Here is a 19,361-nt window from a genome sequence, read left to right as displayed (position 1 = left end):
TTAATTGTAATCATATTGAAAATTGATTTTAAAATGTTTCCAAGATAAAGGTATCCAATTGGAGATTAACTAATGGCAGTGAACCTAGCACAGATTAATTGGATAGAAAAATGGCAGATCAGACAACAAAACAGCAGTGAGGGATATTTAAATCTGAGGTAGCTAGGGTACGGACAAATACATTAGAAATAAAAAGGGGGTCCATCAAAGGCTGGGGTCCCTTGGATAAATAGGGGGGCTTAGATCAAAAGTGAGATATAAGAGGAATACAAAGAAGGAAAGCAAGAATTGAGGTTAAGAATTGTATAAAATACAAAGGAACTTAGCAAGGGTTTTTATAAGTGGATAAGAAAAAAGGAATATTCAAAGGAAAAGTGAGGGCACTTAGGGTGAAGAGGGGGTGTCTTATACTTGAGCGTGAGGGAATGCCAAAGATATTTAATTAGTATTTTGCCAGTTTTTAATAATAGGAATGGAAATGGGGTTGTAGGAGTACTTGAGATGGCTATGGAAATACTACTATTGGAGATAAATATAAAACAGGCAGCATTCCCTCACATACAGGCCCACGTTGCAGCATTTTAGTGTAATCCACTGCAATCTCTTTCTATGTGCAGATTTGATCCACAGGGCTACAAGCATTATTAAATATGCTCTTTTTCTGCTTTCACAGGTGCACAAGAGGATCGGCTGATTTAACTGGCTGTGCTGTCTTGGGCAGCACCCCACTGCATCCAGCATTGCACTTCTATAAGAGAGAGAACAAGCACTGACAAAGCCACTACAGAGGAGTCTATAGCGAGTAGCAGGAGAGGGCACTTGATAAACAACTCCATATAGTAAGCAAGACATAATCCACTAAACCAATGCCCAGGCTGACCTTACAATGCTGAAAGGCAGTGTTCATCCACCACACTTCCTCCTTCTACTGGAGAATCACATAGAAGGAGCACAAAATTAGAAAGTTGAAGACATACGTATGCTTTGACTAAAGGGGAGCACGGGAGTAAGTTGTATTGATTACACCTACGTCATACACCATTAGGGTTAGTACAAATTGCATTAACTAATGGTATAATGTGTCTTATTCGGAGGCTAATTTAGATTCATGGGAAGAAATTAAGTTGTATTGATGGGTGCTATTGAGAGTAATGGAAGAATAGGATTTGAACACAAGTGGTTAGGAATGTTGAGAATAAATAGACTCCGGATGGAGAAGAAATGGAATTGGTGTACCTCAGGGTTCAGGGCTGAGCACACTTCTGTTTTTGACATATGATAAGACTGGCTATGCAGAGATAGGATGTTTAGCAAACAATGAGGAAATCTGTAAAGGATTGAGACAGTTATGTAGAATAGGAAGTCAGTGAATGCTTACAATTTAATATAAATGATTTTGAAGTTGTAAATGTCTATGGTTCTATAGTAGAAGAAGGTCACATCTTGTTTGATGATCACTCAGGAGACAATCCTGCTCCATTGTGTCTGACCATATCTTCTTTGGCAGTTTCCTGGTGCCTTTCTTCACCTGGCTGTTCTATCATTGATCCCTTTGCATAAAAACGTGTGAAAAATGCAGCATGCAACAATAATCAGGTTGGTCTTCTCTGGGCTACACTGTATAACTTCCTCTGCCTGGTCCAAATACCTATGTATGAACCAATATCACATGGACTGCAGTGATTCGTCACCACCTTCTCAAGGCCAATAAGGAACTGGCAATAAATGCTGGACTTGTCAGTGATACTCATAACTCAAGAGCGAATATATTAAAAAAATCAAGTATACATGGATTGTATTAGACAAGGCTTGAATTTGATGCAAATAAATTTTCAAAAAGCTGTTAGGTTATTTTTATTAATTCCCAGACATTTTACTGATAAGATTCACAAATCAGTCTTCAGCAGTAAACACATTTATACAATATCTTTAACATAGAAAAGCATCTTAAAGTACTTCAGAAAGTCATAATCATAACAATAGATGCTGAGCCAAAGAAGGAGATATTAGGATAAGTGATATTAGGAAAAAATTGGTAAAAAGTGTGGGGTTTCAAGAAGCATTTTAAACAAGGACACGGAATGGAGAGTTAGAGGGAATTAGGGAGGGAGGAGAGGGAAAGTGGAAAGATGAAATGTTTTACGAGGATAATTTAAGAGTGTTGGGCTCCGGTGAATGGAAGCACAGCCACAAGTAGTGAAGTGAATAGAGGGGATCATAGTGAGGGGAACAAAGAGTTTGAGGGAAGGGTTGTAGGGCTTAAGGAGACTACAACAATAGGGAGGCAAGTAAGCATTCAAATGCAAATTTTAAGTTTGAGTTTTTGGGGAACCAGGTGCTAAAAGAAGATCACTACAACCATCTCTGTCAGTGCTAGCTCTTTTTTTCTTTTCAAAATTTATATTATGATAATTATACAGAATAATGTGGACGGGGGTGACAAGGTCGTATAGTCGATTAGTGTAATGAGAAGCACTACAGATGGGCAACATGGAACAACACTTATAAGTCACAGTACAGTGAGTTTTCAATCTCAATCACACTTTCCAGAGGAAGCTATTCATGAGTCGTTCTGAAGGAAGGGAAAGAAAATTTGTGGGTAAGATGCCTATTATCCATTTTCTAGTGCTCAATAATGCCAGGGGTCTGGAAATAGGCCACCTGTCTCTCTCTCTCTCCCCCTTTTATAGAGAGAATAATGCATGCTTCAGGGTCACCCAAAAGGAAGGAAAAATGAATATGAAATGAGGACTAAATATAAAAAAGCAATAAAATGTTATTAATATTTTTGATAGCAAGAATTAGCCATGTCATTTACAGTCAGCATTCCTAATTGCTTTGTTTCTTTAAAGCTTCAATACTGCTTTTGAAGATTTGTTTTCAACATTTAATTTTATTAGATCCTGATGTTTGCTTTTTCTGCCCTGAAGTTGCTGTACTTCGGTCCCAATTCAGCAATTATCAGCATGCTTTATTCTACCATATCTAGATACTAAATCAAGTGAGCCTTTCACTTGGGAACTATGCATTTTGAAACTGCCATATATGGAGATCAAGAAGGCTTGCATTTGACAAGGCGCATTTAAAGGCCATTTATGGTTTGATTCCACAAGTAAAAACCTATATAAGACATCTATCATCATATATTAAATATTACTTACTTATCAAGTTAAGGATTGTCAGTTATGGAGAATAAAACACCTTGGGACAGGATCAAAACAGCCTAAGGGCAGTGTTGCAGGACAGATATAGCATGTCCACAAGTGGAGTAAATCTCCTTCTACTTCTCCTTCTAATGTGTTGTAACCTTTGGAAAGGCATTATCACTGCACTAAGGTGATTTTATCCCTCCTTATTTCCCATGTTAGCCATTCTGCTCTTCTTACTAAGAGATTGGCAGTCAGGTGCCAATGTGTACAAAGCTATAGAAAACTGTGCTATAGACAGGTGTACATTAGGAACTGAATGGTAGAGACTGAATGGCTTCTTATGTATGGCAGGTAGTGCAAAGAATTTTATTCCTTTAGTCTGCTAGATTTAAACTAGATCCTAGATGTGAACAATTTGTTAACAAATGTTGCATTCTCTGTGCTATCCTTATATAAAGCTAGTCTCAGTAATGGTGACCAGGAAAAACTATCATGGGCAGAACTTTTCCCCTGTTGGGTGGGTGCATGCCTGACCCGAACAGAAGCAAAATAGTGCGCGATGATGTCAGGCGAGTGTCCCGTCATCGCGCACTCTCAGCAGGCGTGTGCGGGAGGTGACAGCACACCCGCCGACAATTAAGAGGCCTATTAAGGCCCTTAATCAATTAATTAAACTAAATTTTTTGCTGCCCTTCCAATCTTTTGGTTGGTGGGCAGGCAAATTGGCCAGGCGGCCATTGCATTTTTAACGAAACCTCATCGATGGGCCAGTTGAGGTTTCGGACAGTAAATAAAAAGTTAATAAAATTTTTTAAAACTCATTTTTAACATGTCCCTGTTCATGTGACAGAGTCACGTGTGGGGACGTGTTTTCCTGATTTTTGAAACCTTTATTTTCAATGTTAAAAATCTTCAGCTCTCTGAGGCAGCTCTGTGACTTCAGGGAGCTTTCACTGAGTGCACCCCCGCGCATGTGCAGACTTCAGCTCTCACGCTTCTCCTGCCCCCACCCAGGCAGCGCTGAGGTTATCAGCACGTGTTTCATGCTGGCTGGCGGCTAATTGAGTCGGTCGGGGCCTGATCGCGCGCTACAGGCCATTGCTCGGCCGCTCCTGGGCCTGTCTGCCACACCTGCCCACCACGCCCACCTGACGAGGTAAAAATCCTGCCCCATCAATTGTTGTAAAAACCCATCTGGTTCACTAATGTCCTTTAAGGAAGGATATCTGCCAGCCTTATCCGGTCCGGCTTACAGTGACTCCAGACAAACAGCAATGTGGCTGATTCTCAAATGCTCTCTGAAATGGCCTAGCAAGGTCGGTTCAAGGGCAATTAGAGATGGGCAACAAATGCTGGTCTTGCCAGTGGCACCTACATCCCATGAAAAAATTTTTTTTAAATATGATATTAATTACGTTGCTCACAAAATGCAATAAAGTGCAAATTTATGATAGCCTGAATATTGCAGTCAGTGGTGAAGAAACAATGCTCACTATTCATCTTTATGTCATGGGCTTTTGAGCGGGGACTTGCTGAAATCTGCTGTCTGATTCAGTGTATTATCCTCTATGAGGCACCTGTGACATTTGCGTGCAGGTCAAAAAATCAGATTGAAGAATTTCCTTTGAGCAATGCAGAGTCTAAACCAGGAAGTACAATGCAGGCAACATAAATTAGGTATACATCAGATAGAGAAGGTAACTTAAAAATTGGAAAAGAAAGATGGGATTCAATGATAGCTAGAGATAAAAGAGACAAAAAACATTTTTTTTAAAAATTGAATATCTAATACTAATTAGACCAATACTAAGTAACTAAGAGTCCACACTTGTAAAATTAAATTTTCAGGGTCAGAGAGGCTATTTAATAATCATTATCACTTATCATGCCATTAAAAAATCACTAGCTCCTGAATGCATCAGCATTAACTTTTTATGGCTTTCATAGTGGGACACTAGTAGGAATTGCCCCAAGTTCACACCATCGCTTTGGAGGAATGGACTAGCTCTGACAGTAACTTTTTGATTTCTGCATTTAACTGTGCAAAAGTAGGAGTTGGAAGTTGCTGACTGATTTACTCCATTATAGCAGTGAAACTGTTATCCTGACTTTTGCAATATTCTTCTTGCAAAATTCAATAGCAGTTCAATAGCTGAACCACCCACCAAAAGCAGGCGGGAGCCTCTTCATATTAGGAAATGTTTCATAGGGCTGAATTTTTTGTCCCATGGGTGGGTGCACACCTTATCCGAACGGGAGTAAAATAGTGCATGATAATGTCATGTAAGTGTCCCAACGTCATTGCGTACTCACGCGGTATTTCACTCAGCAGGCATGTGCGGGTGCTAGAGTGGTGCCCGCCATTAATTAACAAGCCACCTAAGTCCATTAACAATCCAATTGTCTGTGATTTTTCGTTGCCCGTGTGGTTTTCTGCTCTTCGCATGGGCCAAACAGGCAGATGGCCAGCCAACATTTTCACAAACCTCATGTAAACACAGGATAAAAAGGGTCAGCAGCATTGCTAGTGTGACTAGTGAGGAGTTTTGGAGATAGTTTGCTGCTGGTTGCTTATTGGTACTTGGCAGCTTCATCTCTGTTCGGGGCTTCATTCTTAGCATTTCCAGGCTTCATTTCAGGACTCATGCTGTCTGCCAGGACCCTGGAGGATTCAGACCATGTGGAACCTTCCAAGTATCAGACAGCCTTCCTTTACCCTGGTAATGGGGATTGTGGTCTCTGCTGATGGAACCTCCTCTGAGGAGGAGATAGGGGCAGAAGGGAGAGGAGGCTGTGTTTCCCTATGCAGTTTCCAGGGGAGGGACCTGTGGGAAGAGAGGTGCAGGCACAAGGGGCGTAGGGCTAGCAGGAAGTCCAAGGCAGAAGGGGCCGCAGAAGATGCCACTATCCTGCTGCCAGGATTTACAGGCAACGATGCAGCTACCTCAATATGCCCGAGGTGCAATGCCGAAGGAGGCTCCGCCTCTCATGGGAGACCATGACCTCCATTTGTCAGATGATTGGGCCTGAGATCAGCACAGATTGTGTGGCGGGGCACCACATGCCAGTGGCTCTGAAGGTCCTCAATTTCTATGCCTCCGGCTCTTTCCTGGGGTCAGTGCGGGATCTTTGGGGAGTGTCAAAATCAGCTGTCCTCAGTTGTGTCAAGCTGGTGACTGAAGCTCTGTTCAGGCGGGAAATGACATTTATTCTTGACCGTATGGATGAGGCCAGCCAGGCTGAGCGAGCCAGAGCATTTGCAGCAATTTCTGGGTTTCCATGTCCAGGGTGCTATAGACTACACACATGTGGCCATCAAGGCGCTAGCGGGTCAGCCAGGTGCTTTTGTCAACAGGAAGGGATTCCACTCCATGGATGTGCAGATAATGTGTGATCACAGGATGCTGATTCTACAAGTCTGTGCAAGGTACCTAGGCAGCTCACATGACACTTATACCCTGAGACACTCCCAGGTGCCGAAGCTCTTCAGTGCTCCAGCCCAACTGGATGGATGGCTGTTAGGTGACATGGCTATCTGTTGAAGAAGTGTCTCATGATGCCTCTCTGCCACCCAAGAACAGAGGCAGAGAAGCATTACATTATGAGTCATGGCTCCACATGCATGTTGTAGAGAGGACCATAGGCCTTCTCAGGATGCGCTTCCGATGCCTGGACCATCATGGGGGTGGGGGGTACTACAATACCCCCAGAGCGGGTCCACTGCTAGTAGTTGCATGCTGCACTCTCCACATCTGGCACTGGCAAGAGGGGACCCACTGGTGGAAGGGGATCTAGACACAGCTGCACAGGCTACAGATGATGAGTCCAGTGCTTAGTCCGAAGATGAGCATGGTGAGGAGAACGCTGAGGGCATGAAGCCAGACCTCGGTAACCTCCAGGGAGGCAGGGGCACCAGGGACATCTCGATTCAATGCTCCTTCAGCTAGGCAGCCAAAGATCAGCTTCAAGCTCATGCAAGGGCTGCTGCCTCTTCAATCCCTTGTCTGAAAGGACCCTTTCATTTGAACACAAAGAACACTCAGTGCCTGTGCAATAAAGTTCAGAGTCACTTACGCCCAGCATTACGCACTGGTGTATCCTGCGCAAATAAAATATAAAGGTGAAGCATACTCAGGCCATGATGACAAAAAGAAAATTTATAGCATCTTGACAATTACAGCTTATTTAAATCAACTTCTCTGGTCTTAATTCCCAGACCAGTATCCATTAATTAAACATAAATTAACATAAAATCACCTGTGACCTGTCCCTCTTGTGCTCATGGTGCCTTTAACTTAAGCTTGCGAGTGCAACATTAGGGTGCTCCCCCCTCACTGGCACAGGCATTGGAGGCAGCCTTCTGACTCTGCTGTCTTGTTGGCCTTGATCACCTTGGCAGTTGTCCTCTGGCCAGTGGAGCTTGTGCTGGCCCCGAGTGGGAGGGAGTGGCCAGTGCCATGGCTAGCATATCTCCAGTTGCTGCAGCCTCACCAGATGCCACGTTCACTGGTGGAGGGGCGGAAGAGCTGCTGCTGTCATCTGGAGCACCCTGAGAGGAGCCCACCTGAGGTCAGTGTCTGAGTGAGGGCTTGCAAGTCTGAGTGCAACACCAGGAACCCCTCATTCTGTTCCTGGAGCAGCCACTCTGTCAATGGAGGAGGCAGTGCACTCACCCATGGCAGTCAATGCAGTGCTCACACTTCACATGGACTCCTCTATATTGGAGAGCATGGCATGCAGACCCTCATGGATCTCTGCTAGATCCTCCTGCACATCTCACTGGACATCTAGCATCCGCCACCTAATGGACGACTCCAGAGACTCATTGTCAGCCTTCAACTGAGCATCATCCTTGTCCCCAGCAGCCCTCTGACTGCTGGTGCCCTGGGCATACTCTGTCTCCTCCTGCACCTCAAGTGGATGTAAAGTGTCCTCACCAACGTGCACTAGCGTCAGGGGTGGACCTTTGGAGTCAGCAGATGAGATACCTGCTGGCGAACCTAAAAGGGAGAACAAGGACATGTCATTAGTTAAAGTCAGCACAATGTCACTGTGTATGCTAGGCTCCCTGGTGAGACAATGGAGATCTGCATCACGGTGCCATCGTCTTTCAATGCTCAAGGGGGTTCTGGGTTCGAGACTCACATCAATGAGGAGGCTGCACTATAATGTTTGCACAATCCGAAAGTTTCACCTCTGTGCACTGCGCTCTTACCTTTGTTTGGCACCCCAGCCTCTCCACGCCTGGTTGCATCTTGCTTGAACCAGGAGAGAATCAGCAGGTTGGGCTGGCCTCTGCCTGTATGTGACCTTTCTGATTGGTTATGGCTCATCTTCTCCTGAATGGACAGATTAGTCCACTCTCTATCTGCAGCGCCATTGCAGCCTGGCCAACCTCAGCTGAAGAACACCTTGCAGGGCACAGCCAAGTCGTGGCCCTCGAGCCACAAGGAACTCAGTCCAAGCAGCCAGGCTTAACCCCCTTGGCCAGCTCCAGCGAGACCCAATGCCAACATGGTACTCACCCTTCCTGAGTGCAGCAGGTCATTGAAGCGCTTCCAGCACTGCACTCGGATGCGCCATACCATGTCGTGGCTGCTCATCTGGGCTGCCACCTCCTCTCATGCCCTCTTTGTGAGTTGCAGTGGTCTCCTCCTCCTCCCATCTCTGGGGACAGGGCGTCCTTCCTGTCAGCCACCTCCTCCTGCAGGACCCAAGGCACTCATCTGAAAAGCCGGGGGCCAAGACCCCACCCGACCTGCCCTCCTGCCTGGCATTTGCTGCCACACTCAAGTTCATCTTCAGAACGGCAGCCAGACGTCCTTCCCTGGCCGCCTTTATGGGGCTGCCTGGGCCTTCTTTATACCGGCTGCCAGGTCGCCACGGGACCTCATGGCAAACAGGCCCCCACTTGGCCCTTCCCTGCCAGTAACGAGCCACGTCTCGCGCTGGGCAGGCCTTAATTGGTTGGCGTTGGGGGCCCGATTGCCCGTGGCGGTTGGTTCCGTGGCTGCTACCGGGCCCACCCGCTGCACTGGCCCGAAAAGGGCAAAATCCTGCTTATAATGTCAGTGAGACCCCTACTGGATTTTACCTCTGGCTGAGCAGGGTAGGGCAGAAGCTGTCAGGGGGATAATTGTTAAGGTAAGTGAAAATCTTGCTTCCTTGGCCAAGTAGGAGCATAAGTGCCCCACAAGGAAAGCTGCATCGCTCTTTTCTTCAGTCTCCAATGTTTTCCTCTTGCAAGACCATCCCAAAGCCTCCCATTCTCCAATCCTCCCCATGACTTACCTGCTTACCAGTGAGCCATTCCTTGATGCCAGTCAGTAAGTCTGCATTTGTCCAATCATCTGCCCATAGGTTAGCTGAATGATAGCCATCTTTATGTCCCTGTCATCATTTTCTACTGCCCTTGGATGTCCCATCCAAGATTATCTGATAACCTCTCTCCTTTCCTTCCTCAATCTCTGCACTGAGCTCCATCTTGGGCCTGAAGTTTACATTTGGTGGGTGCGCCCGAACGGTGGGCCCGGGGAGCGGTTGGGAAATGGGCCCCTGACTGCGAATGGCCCCCGAAAGCGATTTCGCGCCGGCTGGGCAATTAATGGCCAGCAGCGTGAAACTGGGGCAGGGGGCGGGAAGAGGGTGGACGGTGACATTTCCCTGGGCACGGGTTACCGCTGCAAGAAAGCTCCCTGAAGGCAGGCAGCCATCTGAGGGAACTGCAGTCCTGATAAAAGCTAAAATGACGGTTTTTAAAGTGGAAAGAAGTGCCCGTGCATCATAATCGATGACCTGAAAATAAAGCTGATAAAAATGCTGTCCACAGATATTTATTTTTATTTTATTTCATCACGGAAATTTCATCCCGCCCTTGGATGAGGTTTGATGAAAAATGCAAAGGCTGCCTGGCCAATTCGCCCATCCGCCAATCATAAGGTTGGAAAGGCCGCGAAAAATCGGAGTCAATTACGTCATTAATGGACTTAATTGGCCTATTGACGGCAGGAGTGCTTTTGACTTTTGCGTGTGCCTGCTGAGCGAAATATCGCGCAAGTGCACAATGATGTCAGGCGCGCACCCGCCCGTGGCACATAACATTCAGCTCCTGGTGATTTTCATCTTGCTCTCTCTGCTATGATTTCACTGCCCTCTCCAAAACTGGGCTGCATATAGTGACAGCACTGTTCCCTGACAGAATTCACCTATCAATCACAGATGGAAACCACACCGCTGTAAGTGAGCAGGATTGATTTTAAGAGCATAATTTGGAAGTGCAACTATCTCCACTGACTGCATTTTGCCAGAGAAATAATCCTACCTTTATTGGAAGATGTTGCTGTGATTTCAGTCATGCATTCTATTTTCTGTAGTTCCTAGAGACTCTGTTTGCTGAGTAAATAGAATATTTGCTATAGTGTATTATTTAAGTAGCTTAAGTCCTATCATAAGTCCCAGCCTGCCTTCAGCTCATCACCTAATACAATGGTGTCAATAGACATTAAGTTAAAAATCTCCCATCATATAAATTCCCCTGCTCCTATTCACAGCCAGCCTTTGAACTTGCTAATTAAGGGGGGGGCGATGATATAGTGGTATTGATGCTGGACTGGTAATCCAGAGACCCAGGGTAATGCTCTGGGGACCCAGGTTTGAATCCTGCCACAGCAAATGATGGAATTTGAATTCAATAAAAATCTGGAATTATAAATCTAATGACGACCATCCCTATCTGGTCTGGCCTACATGTGACTCCAGACCCACAGCAATGTGGTTGACTCTGAAATGGCCTAGCAAGCCACTCAGTTGTAACAACAAACTGCTACAAAGTCATAAAAAAGGAATGAAACTGGACGGACCAGGCATCGACCTAGGCACTGAAAACAACAATAGCCCTGTCAACCCTGCAAAGTCCTTTTAGTACCGAAAGTGGGAGAGCTGTCTCACAGACTAGTCAAGTAACAGCCTGACATAGTCGGGCCTGTCCCATCGGACAGAGGTGGCAGCGCAGAGGTATACAGTTAGGAAGAAGTTGCCCTGGGAGTCCTTAACGTCGCCTCTGAACCCCAAGAAGCCTCATGACATCAGGTCAAACATGGGAAAGGAAACTTCCTGCTGATTACCACGTACTAACCTCCCTCATCTGATGAATCAGACCCTCATGTTGAACATCACTTGGAGGTGGCAAGGGTGCAGAATGTACTCTGGGTGGGGGACTTCAATGTCCATCACCAAGAGTAGCTGGATCTGCGGCAGTTGGCGAGGGAACCAACAAAAGGGAAGAACATTCATCCTTACCATCCTGCCTGCCGCAGATGCATTTGTCCATGACAGTATCGGTAGGAGTGACCACGGCACAGTTGTGGAGACGAAGTCCCGCCTTCACATTGAGGATACCCTCCATCGTGTTGTGTGGCATTACCACCGTGCTAAATGGGATAGATTTTGAACAGATTTAGCAACTCAAGACTGGGCAACCATGAGGCACTGTGGGTCATCAGCAGCAGCAGAATTGCACTTGAATATAATTTGTTTATGCCTCATGGCCCAGCATATCCCCCACTCTACTACTACCATCAAGCCAGAGGACCAACTCTGGTTTAATGAAGAGTGCAGGAGGGCATGTCAGGAGCAGCACGAGGAATACCTAAAAATGAGGTGTCAACCTGGTGAAGCTATATCATAGGACTATTTGCGCGTCAAACAGCAAAAGCAGCAAGTGATAGACAGAGCTAAGTGATCCCACAACCAACGGATCAGATCTAAAATCTGCAGTCCTGCTACATCCAGTCGTGAATGGTGGTGGACAATTAAACAACTCGCTGGAGGAGGAGGCTTCACAAATATCCCCATCCTCAATGATGGAGGAGCCCAGCACATCATTGCAAAAGATAAGGCTGAAGCATTCGCAACCATCTTCAGCCAGAAGTGCCAAGCGGATGATCCATCTCGGGCTCCTCTGGAGGTCCCCAACATCACAGATGCCAGTCTTCAGCCAATTCGGTTCACTCCATGTGATATCAAGAAATAGTTGATGGTGATGGATACTGCAAAGGCTATGGGCCCTGACAATATTCAGGCAGTAGTACTGAAGACTTGTGCTCCAGAACTTGCTGCGCCCCTAGCCAAGCTGTTCCAGTACAGCTACAAATCTGGCATCTACCCGGCTATGTGGAAAATTGCCCAGATTTGTCCTGTACACAAAAAGCAGGACAAATCAAACCCAGCCAACTACCGCCCCATCAGTCTACACTCGATCATCAATAAAGTAATGGAAGCGTCATCAAGTGCAATCAAGTGTCACTTGCTTAACAATAACCTGCTCACTGATGCTCAGTTTGGGTTCCGCCAGGGCCATTCAGATCCTAACCTCATTACAGCCTTGGTTCAAACATGGACCAAAGAGCTGAACTCCAGAGGTGAGGGAGAGTGACTGCCCTTGAAATCAAGGCCGTATTTGATCGAGTGTGGCATCAAGAAGCCCTAGCAAACTGCAGTCAATGGGAATCAGAGGGAAAACTCTCCACTGGTTGGAGTCACAAAGGAAGATGGTTGTGGTTGTTGGAGGTCAGTCTTCTCAGCTCCAGGACATCACTGCAGGAGTTCCTCAGGGTAGTGTCCTCAGCCCAACCATCTTCAGCTGCTTCATCAATGATCTTCCTTCTATCATAGGGTCAGAAGTGGGAATGTTTGCTGAAGATTGCACAATGTTCAGCACCATTCATGACTCCTCAGATACTGAAGCAGTCCATGTCCAAAAGCAGCAAGACCTGGACAATATCCAGACTTGGGCTGACAAGTGGCAAGTAACATTCGCACCACATAATGACCATTTCCAACAAGAGAAAATCCAATCCATCACCCCTTGATGTTCAATGGCATTACCATTACTGAATCCCCCACTATCAATATCCTGGGGGTTACTATTGACCAGAAACTGAACTGGACTAACCATTTAAATACTGTGGCCACAAGAGCAGGTCAGAATCTAGGAATCGGGTGACGAGTGACTCACCTCCTAACTCCCCAAAGCCTGTCCACCATCTATAAGGCACAAGTCAGGTGTGTGATGGAATACTCCCCACTTGCCTGGATGAGTGCAGCTCCCATAACACTCAAGAAGCTTGACACCCTCCAGGACAAAGCAGCCTGCTTGATTGGCACCACAACCACAAACATTCACTCCCTCCACCACCGACACACAGTAGCAGCAGTGTATACCATCTACAGGATGCACTGCAGGAATTCACCAAGGCTCCTTCGACAGTACCTGCTAAACCCACAACCACTACCATCTAGAAGGACAAGGGCAGCAGGTAGAGGGAACACCACCACCTGTAAGTTCCCCTCCAAGTCACTCACCATCCTGACTTGGAAATATATCACCGTTCCTTCACAGTCATTGGGTCAAAATCCTGGAACTCTCTTCCTCACAGCACTGTGGGTGTACCTACACCACATGGACCGCAACAGTTCAAGAAGGCAGCTCACCACCACCTTCTCAAGGTCAACTAGGGATGGGCAATAAATGCTGGTCCAGCCAGCAAAGCCCACATCCTGAGAATGAATAAAAAAAAACCTGGTCTCTCTACTTCCATAAGAAATAGCCATCTTTGACCAATTCCTCACAAATCCTTCACCACCTATATTCCCCGCCTCTTTGCACCTGTCCTTGCAAAAACTCTTCCTCAATTCTCTTTCAATTACTTTCAGTTACAATTCACTTACAGCTACAATACTTTCAATCTCCTAAATGCCTAACCTTTGACCCCAGCTTTACCAAAATGCATCAACAGCTGTCAATCTGCTTAACTATTCCCTCATGTCTATCTTCAGTGCCATTGCTCCCAGTAAAACCTTTACTCTCTCCTACTGCAGGAAGCAAGGATTGGAACTGCTCCCACTGGTATGGCCCCCATCTAAATTCCCCAAAGTCCAAGAGGTACCTATTTCAGTTTATCTGGCACACTACTGGTTCAATCATCCATCAACAGATCTTGTTGGAAGATTCAAAGCACTGTTGGACTCACTCCCCTGTGCCAACACCACCTACTATTTCAAGGTCATTCTGGAGAGCCAAGATAACCTCCTGCTGCTTTGACTGCAGCCCCATTAATCAACTAACCATCTAACTTTCCCTCCTGGCCCCTATGCAAGCTGGCATTGCAAATGATTCCCTCACTTCAGCTCCTATCTCTCTTCCTTTCAAATCCACCGCCATCATCCCCTTCTCTTAAAACTCACTCTCTACCCAATTGTCCTTGCAAACAACAGACCCATCTCCATGCCCTTGAGCATGAAGTGGTGTCCTAAATCCGTGACCAGCTATGCTGCAACTCCATGGGGTGAATTTTATTGGGGGTGGGATGGGTGCACGTATTCCTCATCCCTCCAGCCAGACAGAAAAGTCCACCTTGAGTCCACTGACCTTAAGACGGGCTGCCCTGCAGCAAAATAATATGCTGGGGGCAGCTTTAATAAGCTGAGAGAGGGAATTCCACCTCTCAGGCACAGGACGCCCTGACCTCATGAGCTGCCAACCAATCTGGCTGGCTGGCAGCTCTTGTGGTCCCAGCAGTGTCAGGAGCAGATAGTGGCTGCTTTTGCGTTTCCCTGGAAGAGTAGAACATGGATACCAGGCTTAGGTAAATGTGGGATTTTGGTTGGGGACTCTAGCAAAGTGGGAGAGGTGAGGAGTGGTCAAGTTTTAGAACCCAGGGAGAGGGGAGGCACAAAGTGGGGGGGGTACCATCTTGGGGGTGCCCCAATGGGCACAGGGGACTAACCCCCCCACCCTCAAAAAGGAGGTGCCCCCTTCCTTCCCACCTTTCACCCAAGATGGTAAACCTAACGGGCTGCCCTCCTTTTTCTGCCTTCCCCAGCTTCAGATGAGACCTTTAACTGGCCATTAATTGACTTCAATAGGTCTAAGGATGGGTGGGTTGCCTGACACACACCTGCCCATCATAATATGGGGGACAGATCAGAGGTGGTTGGGAAGGTCATGGACTGGGCACCAGTTTTATTTTCTGTGCCCTGCTGCTTTCAAATATGCTGGTGGGAAGCTGTAAAACTCCTCCCACCTTTAAATCTCATCAATCAGGTGTATACCCCTGCCACAGTACTGATACAATTCCAATCAAAGTCACAAATGATATTGTCTGTGACTAATGCACATCCCCCTCATCAAAAGAGACAGCCATGATCAGACATTTTTGCAATAATTTTGTTGTAGAAAAGTAATTATTGGGTTCCGTACCATTGTTTGTGGTTAATTTAATCCCTTTAGAATAATGCAGCCAAAGGTAATACAAGTGCAAAAAGGCATGAAAGCTTGCCAAGCCTGATTCTGATACACGTGAAGCAATTTCCCTTTATTTTTGAAGAAGATAGAGTTTTCCAGCTAATCCATTATGAAAGTATAAAACCAGAAAGGAGCTCAAGAATATAAACCATTTTCCTCCCTTCCACACCAGTCCCCCTCCCCCATCACCCCCATCAGCCAACTCTCAATTAGACAATTTACTTCATATGTCTTAAAAAGTATGTTAATAATATACTTTTGATTCCATGCGGAAATTGGCAGGAATATTAAAACCCACCACCATTGAATGCTCCTCAGAGGGTCCTGTCAAATGCATGCCTTTGTTTAACCTGTCACTGATGTGAAATGGAGAGAATATCAAGGTTATGTTGTTTTTGCTGGAGAAGGCATAAAGGACGTAAAGTAGGTTTTGCCCTCCAGCCACCTGAAAATCATTAGCAAATTCTGTCAGTTGTCCAGTATCAGAAACCAATGACTGTTTGTGAAGCCGCGCTGCTTTTTAAAGAATTCTTTTGTACCAGTGAACTTTATGACCCTGTTTTACAAATGCACAAACAATTCAGAGGTCTCTGGTTATTGTAGCACAAAGCAGCAAAACTTACTGTGATTTGTATACTAAGAGTGTGTCTCATTTATGAAAAATCCGAGAATGAAACAAATCTGACTTCCCACAACAAAGCATAGAATGTATTGTAGAGGGTTAGATGTATATTCTGAGTTTACCATGGTGCCTTGCAAATGAATCAGTAAGTTAATTATCATTGAGGCATAATAGGGTAACAATGGCTCAGACAGAGGAAGAGGCTCAGGCTGTCATTGGATGCTGTCTTAGTTCTTAAATTTGGGTTCAGGGCAGGTTGTGAATTGTTGTTTTTGGCAGTCTGGATTCTTCAGGCTTGCAATTTGGCTGAAGTATAGAGCACTGAAATGGAACAGCTTATTCCTGCCTTTGCAGCACAGGGTGCCTGAGAGGCCAGCGTAGAAAGGCTGAGATTTAAGTAACTTACACTTTAGTGTATATTATTTTAGTGTAATAACATATATCAGATGTCATTCACCAGGGCAGAAGCTTGTGACTTTGGTTAAGAAAACTAATGGCAAGAAAAAATCTTCCAGCAACTCAACCAAGTTCATAATTAGCAGTCCAGTTATTCAAAAATTGCAATTCGTTATAAAGGTTCCCTGAAATCCCACCACCTCTGATATAATGCAGACTGGATCCTACGTTATTTTTCTCTTAGGCAAATAATTATATTAATTTGTGACTGACTAAATTGAAAGGTGACTTTTTTGTTTTTAATTTTATAAATACATAAAAATGCAAATGAAGAATATCGAGCAACAATTGACATAAATAAGATAGGTTAATTACCCTGGCAATCCATTCAACAATGACTTCACTAAAGAATCCACTTTCTCAAATAATACAATATGATACTTTTCTATTCTGTCACACAGCTATTAAATTAAATGCAGAATGTGGGGCTTTATTCTCTTGTCCAGCAGGGATTTATTTAATAATGGGATCAATGAGTGATTCATAAACTGAACACATTTGTGAAAATCATTTGGTGTCAAAAGACATGATTCTTGTTGTCATTCCTTGAAACTGGACCTCAGATGACTTAAACTTTTAATTGTATTGGGATGATCAGTGTATTGCTGCCACCATGATTCTGCCAGGCAGTGTGGTTGGGGGGTGGGGTGGGGAGGGCAGTTAAAATCGAATGACGGAAATAACCCACTCCTTTCCTGCCCCTCAGCCCCCAATCTGACCAACTGAAATTTTAATCGTTATCGACTCAGAGAGGTTACTGGCTCTTCTTTTCAGATCCTTCGACCTGAGGAGCAAATGCAACTGCTTAGGCTGACTTTCAGTCAGTGCTACACCAATTGGGCCTGGCTCAGAATAAGAACAGATAAGTTTTGAAAACAAAAACAGAATTACCTGGAAAAACTCAGCAGGTCTGGCAGCATCGGCAGAGAAGAAAAGAGTTGACGTTTCGAGTCCTCAAGTTTTGATGTCACTCTCATGCCATTTGCACTACATTTGAATATTGCTACATGCTTCAGCTGCCCGACCACTAGCTCTCAGAGCTCTCTAGAAGTGCAAATGATGCATGAAAAGGGTCAGAGATCCTGTGTAATGAGTCACCACTCCTTTTTATATCAGCCTTGTACCTGTAAAATAGGCACAAAGCAGATGCGAATCATACCCCATGTGTGCCAGTGTAATTAGAGGCTACCAAGTCACAATGGCCACTGGTATCACTGAAGTTTGAGTGTATAAAGTGGAAATGCTTCAATGCATAACACAGATTGCAATTTACAATACTTCCTGTAATGCATTCTTTTGATTGTAAAGAGCTGAGGGGTGAGTGTGACTAACTTCCGCATGGAAATTTTCTAATTAAAGTGAAGGCCCATAGGAACACAGACAGAAGACAGATCAGTAGATTTACAGAAGATGAAATATTATCTTGAGTAAAAGTTAATTGTGTTAAATATACAGTACTGTGTATTGTTTAACCAGATTGGTCCAATCATATGGATACAAAGGATGAAATTACATTAGTACAGGAAGACACAGAAAGCCATTTTTGGTGTCTAGACAAAATGGCAAAGGAATTAAAATGCTAATAGAATATTGGGGTATGTAGCCAGAACAATATAGTAACATCTTCCAAATTTATGTTAAGGTTTACAATGTAATGGTCAGAGTCCTTGTTGAGCATTGCATTCAGGCCTGGTCATCATTGACTAGAAAAACATAAATATTGAAGAGAAAAAAAGCAACATGGATGTTGCCAAGTGATATCCTATGAAAAACCTTTCTATTTCAAAAATCTTGGCTGAAATTTTCTGCCCCGTTGGTGTTGGGTGCCATCACGGCCATGAGCGGAAAATATGGTGAGAAGGCCCAACTTGGTTTTCACCATCGTGAAACCAATTTGTGATCATCCGCTCAGCCTGTCAATGGCGGGCCGCCTTTCCCACCGACCAACAGTGGGAACCTAATTTCAATGCATTTGCATCTCATCTTCTTGCCTGCCCACCAGAATCATCTCCCGATGCTGGATCATCTGAGCACATCGGTGTGATTGCATTTAAAAGGTGTGCACCTGACAAGCTGAACTTCGAGGGGAACTCGAAGGTGAGTGCACATTAACATTGCGCAGCGCTCACGAGGGCCGCCCATTCGACTTCAAGGAAGAGGTGCCACGCATTTTGGCGAGTGCACAGGCAAGTCACTTTTTCCCGGCTGGCTGACAGTGCGATGCTGTGGCAAGGGCTGCACTGCAGTTGGGGCAAGTTAGCAGGGTGCAAGACAGCACAGTCTCATGGTAGTGCGCAAGCCATGCGGTGGGTGGGGGAGGAAGCGGCCACTCATTAGGGGAACCTTGTATTAAGTGAGTATTCTTCCACAGCTGAGACAGTTCAGGTGCTGCTACATTGACATGCATGGAGTCAGGCCTCCAGAACATCTGCCCACTCAAGGAACGCAGAGGCATGAAAGTGTCACCAAATGCTCCTGAACTTTTCACCCCCAAGCGCAGACTGCAAATTAATGAGCATTTTAGGGGGCTGCAGAACAATTGGACTCCAACTGGGCAAGTTGTACAGTCCCCTTGTGAAAGCTGGACATGGAGCAGTTTCTAGTGGAAGCAGACACAACCCCTTGCAACTTTTTCATTCAGGTTTGGACCAGTCTCCCCCATGGTTCAAGCTAACAGTGCAGCCTTGCAGCGCGGGTTAGGAGAATGCCTGCACCTGAGCTGAGAGCACAACATGCAGTCCAGAGGGCGAAACTGCTGCCAATCGGTCAAGTGGAGTGGGGTGGATGTGGGTGGGGTCTTGGGCAGCCATGCAGCGCACTAAACTATGAA

This window comes from Carcharodon carcharias, chromosome 16 (assembly GCF_017639515.1).
Source record: "Carcharodon carcharias isolate sCarCar2 chromosome 16, sCarCar2.pri, whole genome shotgun sequence".
Classification (NCBI taxonomy): domain Eukaryota; kingdom Metazoa; phylum Chordata; class Chondrichthyes; order Lamniformes; family Lamnidae; genus Carcharodon; species Carcharodon carcharias.
Note: the sequence above shows the minus strand (reverse complement) of the source record.